The sequence below is a fragment of the Apodemus sylvaticus genome, chromosome 17 (genome assembly GCF_947179515.1).
Source record: "Apodemus sylvaticus chromosome 17, mApoSyl1.1, whole genome shotgun sequence".
NCBI lineage: Eukaryota > Metazoa > Chordata > Mammalia > Rodentia > Muridae > Apodemus > Apodemus sylvaticus.
In genome coordinates, this window is record NC_067488.1 from 21344465 (window position 1) to 21358394 (window position 13930).

Below are 13930 nucleotides of genomic sequence, written 5' to 3' on the forward strand. Positions count from 1 at the left end.
CCATGTAATAAGGATACATGCTCTACTATGTTCATAGCAGCCCTATTTATAATTGCCAGATGCTGGAAAGAACCCAGGTATCCCTCAACAGAAGAGTGGATGCAAAAAATGTGGTATATCTACACAATGGAGTACTATTCAGCCATTAGAAACAATGAATTCATGAAATTCTTAGGCAAATGGATGGAGCTAGAGAACATCATACTAAGTGAGGTAACCCAGACTCAAAAGGTGAACCATGGTATGCACTCACTAATAAGTGGATATTAACCTAGAAAACTGAAATACCCAAAACATAATCCACTCATCAAATGAGGTACAAGAAGAAAGGAGGAGTGGCCCCTGGTTCTGGAAAGACTCAGTGAAACAGTATAACGGGGAAGTGGGAAGGGGTGGGTGGGAGGACAGGGGAAGAGAAGGGGATTTACGGGACTTTCGGGGATTGAGGGGGCCTAGAAAAGGGGAAATCATTTGAAATGTAAATAAATTATATCGAATAAAAAAAAAGAACTATAGAATCAAAATCAAGCTCTGGAGAGCTAGAGAAATAGTGTAGGCCATTATCAAAGAGATCAAAAATAAGGAAAAGGCAGGGGTTGTAGGAGAGATGAATTCATTGTAGGCGTTTTCAATTTGTAGAAGGATGGTAGCTTCTAAATTCTATACCTAGAGTCTCGGATTGGTGACCAACTGCACCAGTATGGAGCCAGGGTTAGAAAAAAGGAGAAGGTTAAGTTATCTATCTCAATTACTTGCCTTTCCCACATCACAGCTTGTCTGCTATCTTGGTTGACATACCTAATGCCCTCTGAGGGAAGGACTAAGACACCGGTTATATATTGCAAGATGGTGCCGAGGAATGATATATTTCATATCAGAGATCATGAAAATGGTAAGAGATTTAAAGTTATTGTAATACAGGTTTTTCACTTGTTTGGTTGGAGTTACCCCAAGAAATTTTATATTATTTGTGGTTATTGTGAAGGGAGTTGTTTCCCTTATTTCTTTCTTGGCCTGTTTATCATTTATATAGGCTGAGTAAGGCTACCAATTTATTTCAGTTAATTTTATAATCTGGCCATTTTGCTGAAGTTGTTTATCAGCTGGAGAAGTTCTCTGGAAGTATTTTTAGTCACTTATATATACTATCATATCATCTGCAAATAGTGATATATGTATTTCTTCTTTGCTAATTTGTATCCCCTTAATCTCATTTTGTTGTCCTATTGTTCTAGCTAGCACTTCTAGCACTATATTGAATAGATACGGGGAGAGTGGGCATCCTTGTCTTGTTCCTGATTTCAGTGGGATTGCTTCAAGTATGTCTCCATTTAATTTGATATTGGCTGTCGGTTTGCAGTAAATTGCTTTTATTATGTTTAGGTATGGGTCTTGAATTCCTGATCTCTCCAATACTTTTAACGTGAAAGGGTGTTGTATGTTGTCAAATGCTTTTTCTGCATCTAAGGAGATGATCATGTGATATTTTTTCTTTCAGTTTGTTTATATAGTAGACTACATTAATGGATTTTCATATATTAAACCAACATTGCAACCCTGGGATGAAGCCTACTTGATTGTGGTAAATGATCATTTTGATATATTCTTGGATTCAGTTTGCAAGAAGTCTATTGAATATTTTTGCATCGATATTCATAAGCAAGATTGGTCTGAAGTTCTCTTTTTGGTTGGGTCCTTATATGATTTAGGTATCAGAGTAATTGTGGCTTCATAGAAAGAGTTAAGTTGTGTTCCTTCTCTTTCTATTTTATAAAATAATTTGAGGAAAATTGGAATCAGGTCTTCTTTGAAGGTCTGGTAGAATTCTCTACTAAATCCACCTGGCCCTGGCCTTTTTTTGGTGGGTGGTTTTAGAAAGAAATCGAAGAAGATCTTAGAAAATGGAGAGATTTACCATGCTCATAGATTGGCAGAATTAGCATATTAAGAATGGCCACCCTACCAAAGGCAAACTATAGATTCAATGCAATCCCCATCAAAATCCCAACACAATTCTTCAAAGACATGGAAAGAGCAATTCTCAAATTCATCTAGAAAGGCAAAAAACCCAGAATAGAAATGATTCTTAACAATAAAAGAACTTCAGGGGAAATCACCACCCCAACCTCAAGCTTTACTACAGAGCAATAGTGATTAAAACAAAAAACTGCATGGTATTGGTTCAGAGACAGACACATTGATCAATAAAATAAAATGAAAGACCCAGAAATAAAACAACACATTTACAAACACTTGATCTTTGACAAAGAAGCCAAAAATATACAATGGAAAAAAGAAAGCATCTTCAATAAATGTTGCTGGTCTAACTGGCTGTCTGTAGAAAAATGAAAATAGACCCATATTTGTCACCTTACACAAAAATGAAGTCTAAGTGGATCAAGGACCTCAAGATAAAACCATATTCACTGAATCTAATAGAAGAGAAAGTGGGAAATAGCTTTGAACTCATTGGCACATGAGTTCCTAAACAGAACTCCAATGGCTCATGCTCTAAGATTAAGAATTGATAAATGGGTTCTCATGAAACTAGAAAGCTTCTACAAGGCAAAGGACATAGTCAATAAGATAAATCAGCAACCTACAAATTGGAAAAAAATCTTCACTAATCCAACATCTGATAGAGGGCTAATATCCAAAGTATGTAAAGAACTCAAGAATCTAATCACCAAAAAAACCAAACAACCCAATCAAAAAATGGGGTATACAACTAAATCGAGATTTTACAACTGACAAATCTCTCTAGGCTGAGAAGCACCTAAAGAAATATTCAAAGTTCTTAGTGATCAGAGAAATGAACGTCAAAAGGACCATGAAATTCCACCTTACACCAATCAGAATGGCTAAGATCAAAACCTCAGACAATACATGTTGGAGAGGATGTGGAAAAAGAAGAATATTCCTCCATCGCTAGTGAGATTGCAAACTGGTACAACCACTCTGGAAATCAATCTGGAGGTTCCTCAGAAAATTGGAAATAGATCTACCTGAAGACCCAGCTATACCACTCTTGGGAATATGCCCAAAAGATGCCCCACCATGCCACCAGGCACATGTTCCACTATGTTCATAGTGACCTTATTTGTGATAGCCAAAAGCTGGAAACAACCCAGATATCCCACAACAGAAGAATGGATACAGGAAATGTGGTTCATTCACACAATGGAATACTCTCAGGTCTTAAGAAAAAGGACATCCTGAGTTTTGCAGGCAAATGGATGGAACCAGAAAATATCCTGAGTGATATTGGGTAACTCATACCCAAAAGGATGTACATGGTATGTATTCACTAATAAGTAGATATTAGCCCAAAAAAGTACAGAATACCCAATATACAGTCCACAGAATTCAAAAAGGTCAACAAGCTGAAGTGCCCAAGTGAGGATGCCTCAATCCTTCTTGGGAGGAAGAAAAAGCAATTACAAGTAGGGAGGAAGGGAGTGAGGGACTTGGGAGGGAAAGTGGGTAGGGGGTTGTAGTGGGGAGGACAAGGGAACCTGCTCTGGTATTGGGTAAGGGAAAAGGGCTGAAGCCCTGAGGGCCAGCAGAAAGACTGGAAACAAACAACCTCAGGAGGCAGGAGGTTGGGGGACCCTCCAGAATACACCAGAGACCTGGGAGGTGAATGACTCTCAGGACTTAAAGGGAGGGACTTTAGATGATATGCCCAACAGAAGGGAGAGAGAACTTATAAAGCCCACCTCCAGTAAGAAGACAGGGCATCAAATGACAGAGGGGGGGCAACCCATATGCACAATTCTGACCCATATTTTTTCCTGTCTGAAAGAACTGCAGGGATGGAAATAGAGAGAAGCCTGAGGAAAAGAAGGTTCAGGGACAGGCCCAAAGTGGGATCCAGCTCAAGGGGAGGTCCCAAGTCCTAACACTATTATTAAGGCTATGGAGTACTCACAAAATAGGACCAAGCATGACTGCACTCCAGAAGACCCAGCAAGCAGTTGAAAGAGCCAGAAGCAGATATCTGTACCCAACCAATGGATAGAAGCAGCTGACCCCTGTTGTTGAATTAGGGAAGGCTGAATGAAGCTGAGAAGGACAACCCTGTAGGAGGACCAGCAATCTCAATTAATCTGGACCTCTGAGATCTCAAACACTGGACCACCAACAAGGAAGCATACACCAACTGATGTGAGGCTCTCAACACACATACAGTAGAGGTCTTCCGGGTCAGAAGATGATGAACCTAACCCTCAAGAGACTGGAGAACCCAGGGTATCTAGAGGTCAGGTGGGGTGGGGGGTAGGGACATACACATGGTGACAGAGGATGGGGAAGAGGTATGGGATGTGGAACAGTCAGAGGGTAGAAGAGGGGGATAAAATATGAAGTATAAAAAATTAATTAATTAATTTTAAAAAAAGAAAACGATAAGACAGAAAGACTTGCAAAGAGCGCATTCAACAGTGGCTTATCTTAGTGACATCCAAGACATGATCTACTGGAGTCACTCAGATAACTTGTGCTGCACCCACCTCAAATGTTTCCCACTAAGACTGGAATACCAAAACTATGTTTTTCTTTCAATGAAACTCATTTTAGCTGTATATCCAAAACTTCTCAGGTCCACCACATCCTGAAAAGCAACAAAAGTGAGTTTGGTAGATCAAGAGACATGCCTCCCTTCCTGGGGTACTCAACCCAGTCAGGCAGCATGAAGCACTACCAGAAACTACTCTTCCAATTTCTCCATTGTTTGATAGGTTGAATTCTCATGCAGGCATCTTGAAAGAAAGGCTTTTCATTGCCTCACCTGGTCTTACCTCCAGTCCTCAGTGTAAAATTAATAGTGTACTCTAGGGACATCCCGCCCATTATCTAGGCTTGGCAAGAAGGGACAATGGTAGAAGCAGGCTAAACTATGCCACATCGATTACCTATGCGAGCCTCTCTGTGCCTCCAGGGAGCCATGCTGTTCTCTGTGACTCTTCACAGTTATATCTCTTAACCCCTCAGTAATCCTGCCAGGGCAAATCCAACAGAATCTCCAGCTCCAATTATTTCAAGCACCTAGCTGGGTTGAACTGGAGTTTATGTTCAAAACTGTACTTTCCACCAGGGCAGAGACAAGCAAAGAGAGAAAGAGCTGTTCAATAAAGCCCAGACTACAGTCTGGCATGGCAGGAAAGCAGGAAGGACCATATCCAAATTAGCTGGGCTGCTGTGGCCATCAATCAAGTGTGACCTAAGTTCTCAGCATGTACATCAAACCTGGACCCTGCTATCAACATCACACTGAAAACCTGTCCCCAGAGGATGCTTAGGAAAACTAACCCTGCAAGCGGCCAAAGCTATCATTCCATCAAAGTACTGTAATCCCACAACCTAGAGAGGAAAGGTCAAACGACCAGCATGGTATTAAAAACATACAGTACTTACAAGAAACAAGTACTTACAAGGTCTGTTCAACTGAATTCTTAGAATGTTTGGACAAAGTCTGTTACCTGCCAAGTGAAATTAGATGTAGAAATGACAACCAAATATATCAATATTTGTCATCTTCTTTGCAAATCCATAACTATTACATGATGGACAAAACAGAGATATTGTTCAATATTTTAATGTTTTTTTTATATTTGTATCTATTGCCTAGGGTAGGTATAATAATCTACCATTTGCTTCTGTTCATATATATATAATAGCAAAATTCAGTTGAAGGCTTATATATAAAATATAAATATATATAATAGCATAATATATAAATATATATAATAGCTTATATATAATATAAATATAAATATATATAATAGCAAATTCAGTTCAATGCTTACTGGGTTCTCTGTGTGGCAAAAAGCATCCCTGTTAGCTTGTGAACTGCAATTAATTTGCCTCTTCCCCATTATTTTCAGTGCTCCCTCTTAGATCTCAGAAATACACTCAAATGTACATTCTCTTAGGCTGATCTTTTGGTCCCTTTACAATGCCTATCATGCATATTAGGAGTGGTGCTTGTAGTCTTCAGAGCAGAGCTCTGGGTCAAGCTGAGTTTGATTCCCAATGTGCCATTTATTGACTATGCAACAGAATAACTTAACCTAGTAGAACCTTGGGTTTATCATGTATTAGGTGAGGATAACAGTGCCTACCTAGTAGATTGGAGGCTTGGCCCAAGCATAAAATGTTATTTCCTCTTCTGGGAACCCCTATTCAGCATTTTATCCCCCCCCCCCCCCCCCGCTGCCACCTCCATAGTCACGCATGCACTCACTGTGGTACCTTGAACTTTGTTCAGATATTGCTATTGACTTTCACATTTCTAGCAACAAGCCCATGACTCTGACTTGAAAGTAGCTGATCATAAGAGAGAAATGACCCTGAAACACATCCTGAGAAAGGACTTTGGTAATTTTACAAAGTACTGAAAGAAATAATCCTGCTATTAGGATGATTACAGGTTATTAAAATGTTCTAGACTTGAGTTTCGCAACTGAAACTTCACATGAGCGCCAAATATAAAATCACGAAATTTAAACTCTGTGAAGCTCATCATTTGCCTTTCCCTAAACTCTGAGGCAACACCAAGCGCCTCCAAACACAGCTCACAGATGTTGGCGAAAGGAAGTCTAGGACGGATGTACCAAAGGATCAGGGCCTAACAGCCAGGGGCTACCATTTCTCTGGTAGTCCAGAAGTTTTTCTTTGACACTCTCCTCTCATTCCACCTCTGCTAAGGTCAAAAAAAGACCATTGCCACTCTACACTCTATCCTGAGGATAAAGACCTTGAAAACTGAGGCTGGTACCCAGCATGGTACTAGTATAGAATAGAAAAGATATGGATAGAAAAGAAAGATGGTGAAGTAATAGTCTTGGAGGAAAAATTGGAAACTAAATGGTTCAAGGTTCACTAAGCCTTAAGAAGTTCCCCAGAAGAGAGTGAGACATACTTTTTTGAACTAGAAATTAGGGTCTTTGTGGCATTATCTGCACCTGCTGAAGTCTGTACATGTCAGAAACCTCTCTGACACGTACTTCCAGCTTCACTTTTCAAATTAGCCATGGTATCCTAACAGGCCACTGAACTTCCCAGTGAGGCTTCCCCTTCTATATGGCTTTGAAGTTCTGCTGTTTTAGCTTAACAAATAGCAAATACTGAGCTGATGGGCTGTCCTACCCATATCGTAGAGAAGCATAACGCCATGAAGTATCTACAGACATAAAGCTTGGGGAATGAGGAACTCAGAAAGCAATCCTAAGACTCCTTCCTCATGGGGTCAAAGAGCTTTGAGTTGCTCCACAGAAAAATCTCCTTTAGTCAAAGTGCTTAGGGTTATTATCAGGACTGCCTTTGACTGACCAACTTTGATACTAGATTGTACTGAAAACCACATAAAACTGGCACACCATCCAGGAAGTAATGACTGTGGGCTAATGAGCTTCCCAATGCTTTATAAGTTGTTAGAGAAGTAGCATGTACATGCCCACACAGTCACATATTTTATTATTTCTATATTTATGTAATTTCATAAATGAATATATAAATATATATACACATGTTTCTCTCCCTACATATTACTCCCTTCTCTCTCTCTCTCTCTCTCTCTCTCTCTCTCTCTCTCTCTCTCTCTCTCTCTCTCTCTCTCTCTCCAATAGAAAAGATCCCCTTGTCTTTTTCAGTGCCATACATCAGCAATATCATGGTTGAGATCCACTCAAATATTATTTCATTACTCAGAGAAATACACCTCTGTCTGACCTTCTCAGTGGTCGTGATTAGAACTCAATTTGTTTCAAATTAACGTGTACCTTTTAACTTGTATACAGTTCCTCCCCAGAGATAAAGAGAACCAATAAAGTAATGGTTTTATTGTTCAACATTAAGCACTCTTGCATCGTATCTGGTAATCGAATACAGCAATGTTAGTTTCACATTCTTTTTCTCATTGTCTATAAATGCTCTGTTCTTCCATTCTTCCTTGAATTATCTTTGCCATATTTTTGGGTTCCTCACTAATGAACAGAATACATTTTGACATGAATTCATTATATCTTCTATGAAAGCCTTTCTCCTAACTTAATTTGAAAATTATACTTTGAAAGTAGGCAGCTACTTACATATTCTCCTTTGATTTCTTCAGCTTGCTTCAAATGCTGGGCCCCTTTACAAATCTTCTACAACCACTTCTCCCGATGCAGGAAATTTCCATATTGGAAGCTCATTGCTGAGTTAAGTCTTACCATGTCATAACACCTTTGACAACTGATAAAAATTGATAATATAGGCAATTACTCATCTGGAGTCTAGGGTAACAGACTCACAGAGGAACACATCGTGAAGAAGCAGTAGAGTCAAGAGAAGGCGTGCTAGGGAAGGGAAGGGAGGACATGACCAGTTGGCAGGAGCAAAGATGGGAGAACTGGGATGTGTAAAGTAAAGAGGGAAGCAGCAAAAGGAAAATCAATTATCTACTTCCCAGTAACTCAAGGCTAAAATGGTATGCCCCTATTATGTAGAGATGAATGAATGAATTAATAAAACACATGTAAGTAGTTAGAGACTGGATCTAATGTGTGATACTGATCTTAGCTTACAAACATATATAACCTGGTAGAGCTGTGTGCCAGGTGACTTCTGGAAGGATGCCTGCTATGTACTCTGGTCACCAGTGTTTGGTCATATGATTACCATCTGAAAGGACCAGTCTTCCATTCCTTTATTTTCCTTTGACTCTGACAAAGTCATGTGTAATCTGCTGCAAAGAAGCCATCCCCTCTTGAAAATCCACCATTGTACAGCTGAAAGTGTTATAACTAAGTATGCACAGTCAGCCTAGTTCCCTCTTGACTGTGGCCAGAAGGCCCTATTTCCCATTACATTAGCTACAGAGTAACTAACTGAGCAAGCAAATTACAGGTCTGAAGTCAGGGATGCATCTCTCTCACATCCCCCCGCTTGGGTCACACACTAAACTAAAGTCAGCATTTTTCAAATAGTTCATCAGCAATAGTAAAAGACCTTTCCGGCGAGGCCACTGAGCCACTAATGTAATCATGTGTGTGAGTGCCCCCAGTCAGGCTGAGCTAATTTAACATGAAGTAATCAGTGATAAGAAAACTCCACTGGAGTCATAAAATCATACACATCAGGGACTCTGCCCCCGAGGAAGGTGAAGTTTACTGGGAAAGGAAGGGAGTGGACCAAAAAAACGATAAGAAAAGTGAACCAGAGAAAGAAATGAAGATTTTATGAGAAGTTAAGATAAATAATAGAACAACTCTTTTTTCTAGCATAAAAGAAATAAGTCAACTAAGGACTCAGCAAGACTTTGCCAAGAAAAGAAGGAAAGTTACTTGCCAAAGGAGTACAACGTTACAGAAACACAAATGGATGAAACATCTTCTCCATGTTCGCCAGGGAGGAAGGCATGCTTAACCAAAGCAAAGTGCTTTTATGAAGAAAGAAAATGAAATCACTAGGCACAGACATCTCCAGAATGAAGGTAATCTGAAAATCAGCTTGGAAATATTAAAATCGGGGTTTTCCAGGCCTGGAGAGGTGGCTCAGAAGTCAAAGCAATTGATGACCTTCCGGAGCACACAAATTTCGTTTCCAAAACCCATGTCAGGTGACTCAAAAATGTCTGTAACTCTAGATCTAGGCATTCTGATGTTTCCCCTGAGTTACCTAAACTCATATGCAAATACACACACACATATACACAAAACTATTCATAATTAAAAATAATAAGAATACATTTGAAAAGTAAGGAATCTCTGGTGCTCCCAAGATCCACAGTAAGAAATGTCGTACTTTGTCAAAGTCTTAGTTACATAAGACCAGGGACCAGGGACTAGGGACTAGGGACCAGGCATTGTCCCTGAAACAAACCTTTTTCATATCAATATAAGATCCTATTGATTTATCAGAACATCAAAACCAATTATAAACTCCCTCAGTTACCATAAGGTTACAACACTTCACTTTTTATCATTTGCTAATTCTAAAACTATAGTTCGGTTGAACACTTGTTTTAAAACCAAAAAGGAGCCAATAAGAAAAATTGGGTCTACAGCCATACCACCCTGAACGTGCCCGATCTTGTCTGATCTCAGAAGCTAAGCAGGGTCAGGCCTGGTTAGTACTTGGATGAGAGACTGCCTGGGAATACCGGGTGCTGTAGGCTTTAAAAAATAAAATAAAATAAAAAATAAATTAAAAAAAGAAAAATTGGAAGAGAAGTTAACATCAAAGGCTTGCATGCTCACCTCTCACGTGTATCTAGGCACCAACCACTCATTTTCTGCTTATTCGGGTCCCCTGAAGCCCACATGTTCTACTTCACTGATAAATGTTGAGAGAACTCATTCAATATTGGGAGTATTTTTATCTCAGATAACATAGAAATGTAAATTTCACATGTTCTTTTTAAGTGAAAACAAAAGAGAAGAGCACAGGAGAGAGGATTCATGGTTAGGAGCAGTTGATCTTCTTACAGAGGACCAAGATTTGATTCCCAGCACTCACAAGGTGCTTTGCAGCCACCAGTAACTCCAGTTCCCAACAAATCCTACACCTCTTCTGAACTCTGATAACACCAAGCACACATGCAGTGCACATATGCACATGCAGGCAAGACCCTCAAATGCATACAAATTAGAAAGCCTGAATTTTAAAACTAACTATAGTACTAGAAGAAAGATGCAAATACTGGACCTCACTGGACTGAGTCTCATGGTCAGAGGAAGGATTGAAGCAACACTTAACATTCTCATTTCTGTGTAAGTGTGAAGAAAGTGCCTGTTGTCCTTTCCACCTTGGGAATGTAATATCCCAGGCTCTGCAACAGTATTCCAAAAGTACTGAGTGCCTTTGACAATAAAATCTTGTGGAGTGAAAGTCTCTGTGAGTCCCTCTGTTCCTTGCTTTGCCCTTCCTCCCGTTCTAATTCCCTAAAAGTACAAGTAGTTTCTCTTTAAAAAATTGTATTAAAATCTTCTCACGAGCGGCGGCGGAAGCAGCAGCAGTGGCTGCTCCAGCTGAAGGGCCATCAGCAGTGGAACCAAGGCGTCACAGGGACCAGTTAGGCCCTGCGCCCACGACCACTGACCTTCGCTGACCAGCCGGGCAGCAAGCAGCTGCAGTTGTGCGGCGCCTTTCCTGCACGGAGGCCACTTCAGAACTCGGCCTCCCACCAGTCAGGAGAGGAGCATCCATCTTGGTTCCGTACTCCAGGAATCGGACAGACTGAGATCAGTCTGGGCAGCAGCATTACATCTCCAAGTCCTGCAAGTGGCTAGCTGGGCTTCCGGGCGGCCAGCTGGGAGAAGTCAGTGTGCTCCAGTGAATCCAGCGGGCCCCAGCGGGAGCCTTCGGGTGCCTGCTTTGGGATCGGAACAGCCTGGGCAGCAGCACACTGTCTACAAGCAGTGCAGGAGGTAAGCTGTGCACCAGAGGCCAACTGGGAAGGGGCAGCTTGCACTGGTGAGTCCAGCACTGACAAGATAAACTAACACCAGTGAGATCTAGATGGCAAAAGGCAAACGCAGGAACGTCACTAACAGAAATCAAGGCAATATGGCAACATCTGAACCCAATTCTCCTCTACCAACATGTCCTGGATACCCCATCACACCAGTAAAACAAGATTTGGATTTAAAATCACTGGTCATGATGCTGGTACAGGAACACATGAAGGACATACATAAAGAAATTCAGGAGAAAATGGATCAAAAGTTAGAAGCCCTTGCAAGGGAAACACAAAAATCATTGAAAGAAATCCAGGAGAATACAAAAGCCAACAAGGAGGAAATGCAAAAAACACTTAAAGAAATACAGGAGAACTTTGCTCAACAGGCTGAGGTCATGAAAGACGAAACACAAAAATCTCTTAAAGAAATACAGGAGAACTTTGGTCAACAGGCTGAGGTCATGAAAGACGAAACACAAAAATCTCTTAAAGAATTACAGGAAAACACAAACATGCAAGTGAAGGAGCTAAGCAAAACCATCCAGGATCTAAAATCAGAAGTAGAAACAACTAAGAAAACTCAAAGGGAGACAACTTTGGAGATAGAAAGCCTTGGGAAGAAATCAGGGGTCAGAGATGCAAATATCAACAACAGAATACAAGAGATAGAAGAAAGAATCTCAGATGCTGAAGATTCCATAGAAACCATGGACTCAACAGTTAAAGAAAATGCAAAAAGCTTGTAACCCAAAATATCCAGGAAATCCAGGACACAATGAGAAGACCAAACCTAAGGATTATAGGCATAGATGAGAGTGAAGATTTACAACTTAAAGGGCCAGCAAACATCTTCAATAAAATTATGGAAGAAAACTTCCCTAACCTAAAGAGAGAGATGCCCATGAATATACAAGAAGCCTACAGAACTCCAAACAGACTGGACCAGAACAGAAATACTTCCCGTCACATAATAATCAAAACACCAAATGTTCTAAACAAAGAAAGAATTCTAAAGGCAGTAAGAGAAAAAGGCCAAGTAACATATAAAGGAAGACCTATCAGAATCACAGCAGACTTTTCACCTGAGACTATGAAGGCTAGAAGGTCCTGGGCAGATCTCATGCAGACTCTAAGAGAACACAAATGCCAACCAAAACTACTATATCCAGCAAAACTCTCAATCACCATAGATGGAGAAACTAAGATATTTCATGACAAAACCAAGTTTACCCAATATCTATCCACAAACCCGGCCCTAAAAAGGATAATAGGAGGACAACACCAATACAAGGAGGGAAACTTCACCCTGGAAAAAGCAAGATAGTAACCTTTCATCAAACCCAAAAGAAGATAAGCATTCAAATTTAAAAAATAACGTCAAAAATGATAGGAAGTAACAATCACTATTCCTTAATATCTCTTAACATCAATGGACTTAATGCCCCAATAAAAAGACACAGACTAACTGAATGGATACGTAAACAGGACCCTACATTTTGCTGCTTACAGGAAACACACCTCAGGGTCAAAGACAAACACTACCTTAGAGTAAAAGGCTGGAAGACAATTTTACAAGCAAATGGTCTCAGGAAACAAGCTGGAGTAGCCATTTTAATATCAGATAAAATTGACTTTCAACCCAAAGTCATCAAAAGAGACCCTGAGGGACACTTCTTGCTGGTCAAAGGAAAAATACAAAAAGAAGAACTGTCAATCCTGAACATCTATGCCCCAAATGCAAGGGCACCCTCTTTCGTAAAAGAAACTTTATTAAAACTAAAAGCACACATTGCACCTAACACAATAATTGTGGGTGACTTCAACACTGCACTTTCCTCAATGGACCGATCAGGAAAACAGAAACTAAACAGGGACACAATGAAACTAATTGAAGCTTTGGACCAATTAGATTTAACAGATATATATAGAACATTCTATCCTAAAACAAAAGAATATACCTTTTTCTCAGCACCTCATGGTACCTTCTCCAAAATCGACCATATAATTGGTCACAAGACAGACCTCAACAAATATAAGAAGATAGAACTAATCCCATGCCTCCTATCTGATCACTATGGAGTAAAAGTGGTCTTCAATAGCAACAGAAACAACAGAAAGCCCACATACACGTGGAAACTGAACAATACTCTACTCAATGATACCTTGGTCAAGGAAGAAATAAAGAAAGAAATTAAAGACTTTTTAGAACACAATGAAAATGAAAACACAACATACCCAAATCTATGGGACACAATGAAAGCAGTGCTAAGAGGAAAACTCATAGCCCTGAGTGCCTCCAAAAAGAAAATGGAGAGAGCATACATTACCAGCTTAATGACACACCTGAAAGCCCTGGAACAAAAAGAAGCTATTTCGCCCAGGAGGAGTAGAAGGCAGGAAATCATCAAACTCAGGGCCGAAATCAATCAAGTAGAAACAAAGAGAACCATACAAAAAAATCAACAATACCAGGAGCTGGTTCTTTGA

The 13930-nt window shown here is 40.1% G+C and overlaps 1 pseudogene; it reads left to right on the top strand.

Moving 5' to 3' along the window:
* The first annotated feature begins 10040 nt into the window (after positions 1-10040).
* LOC127668244 (uncharacterized) lies at positions 10041-10159 on the top strand (annotated as a pseudogene).
* Positions 10160-13930: the final 3771 nt, after the last annotated feature.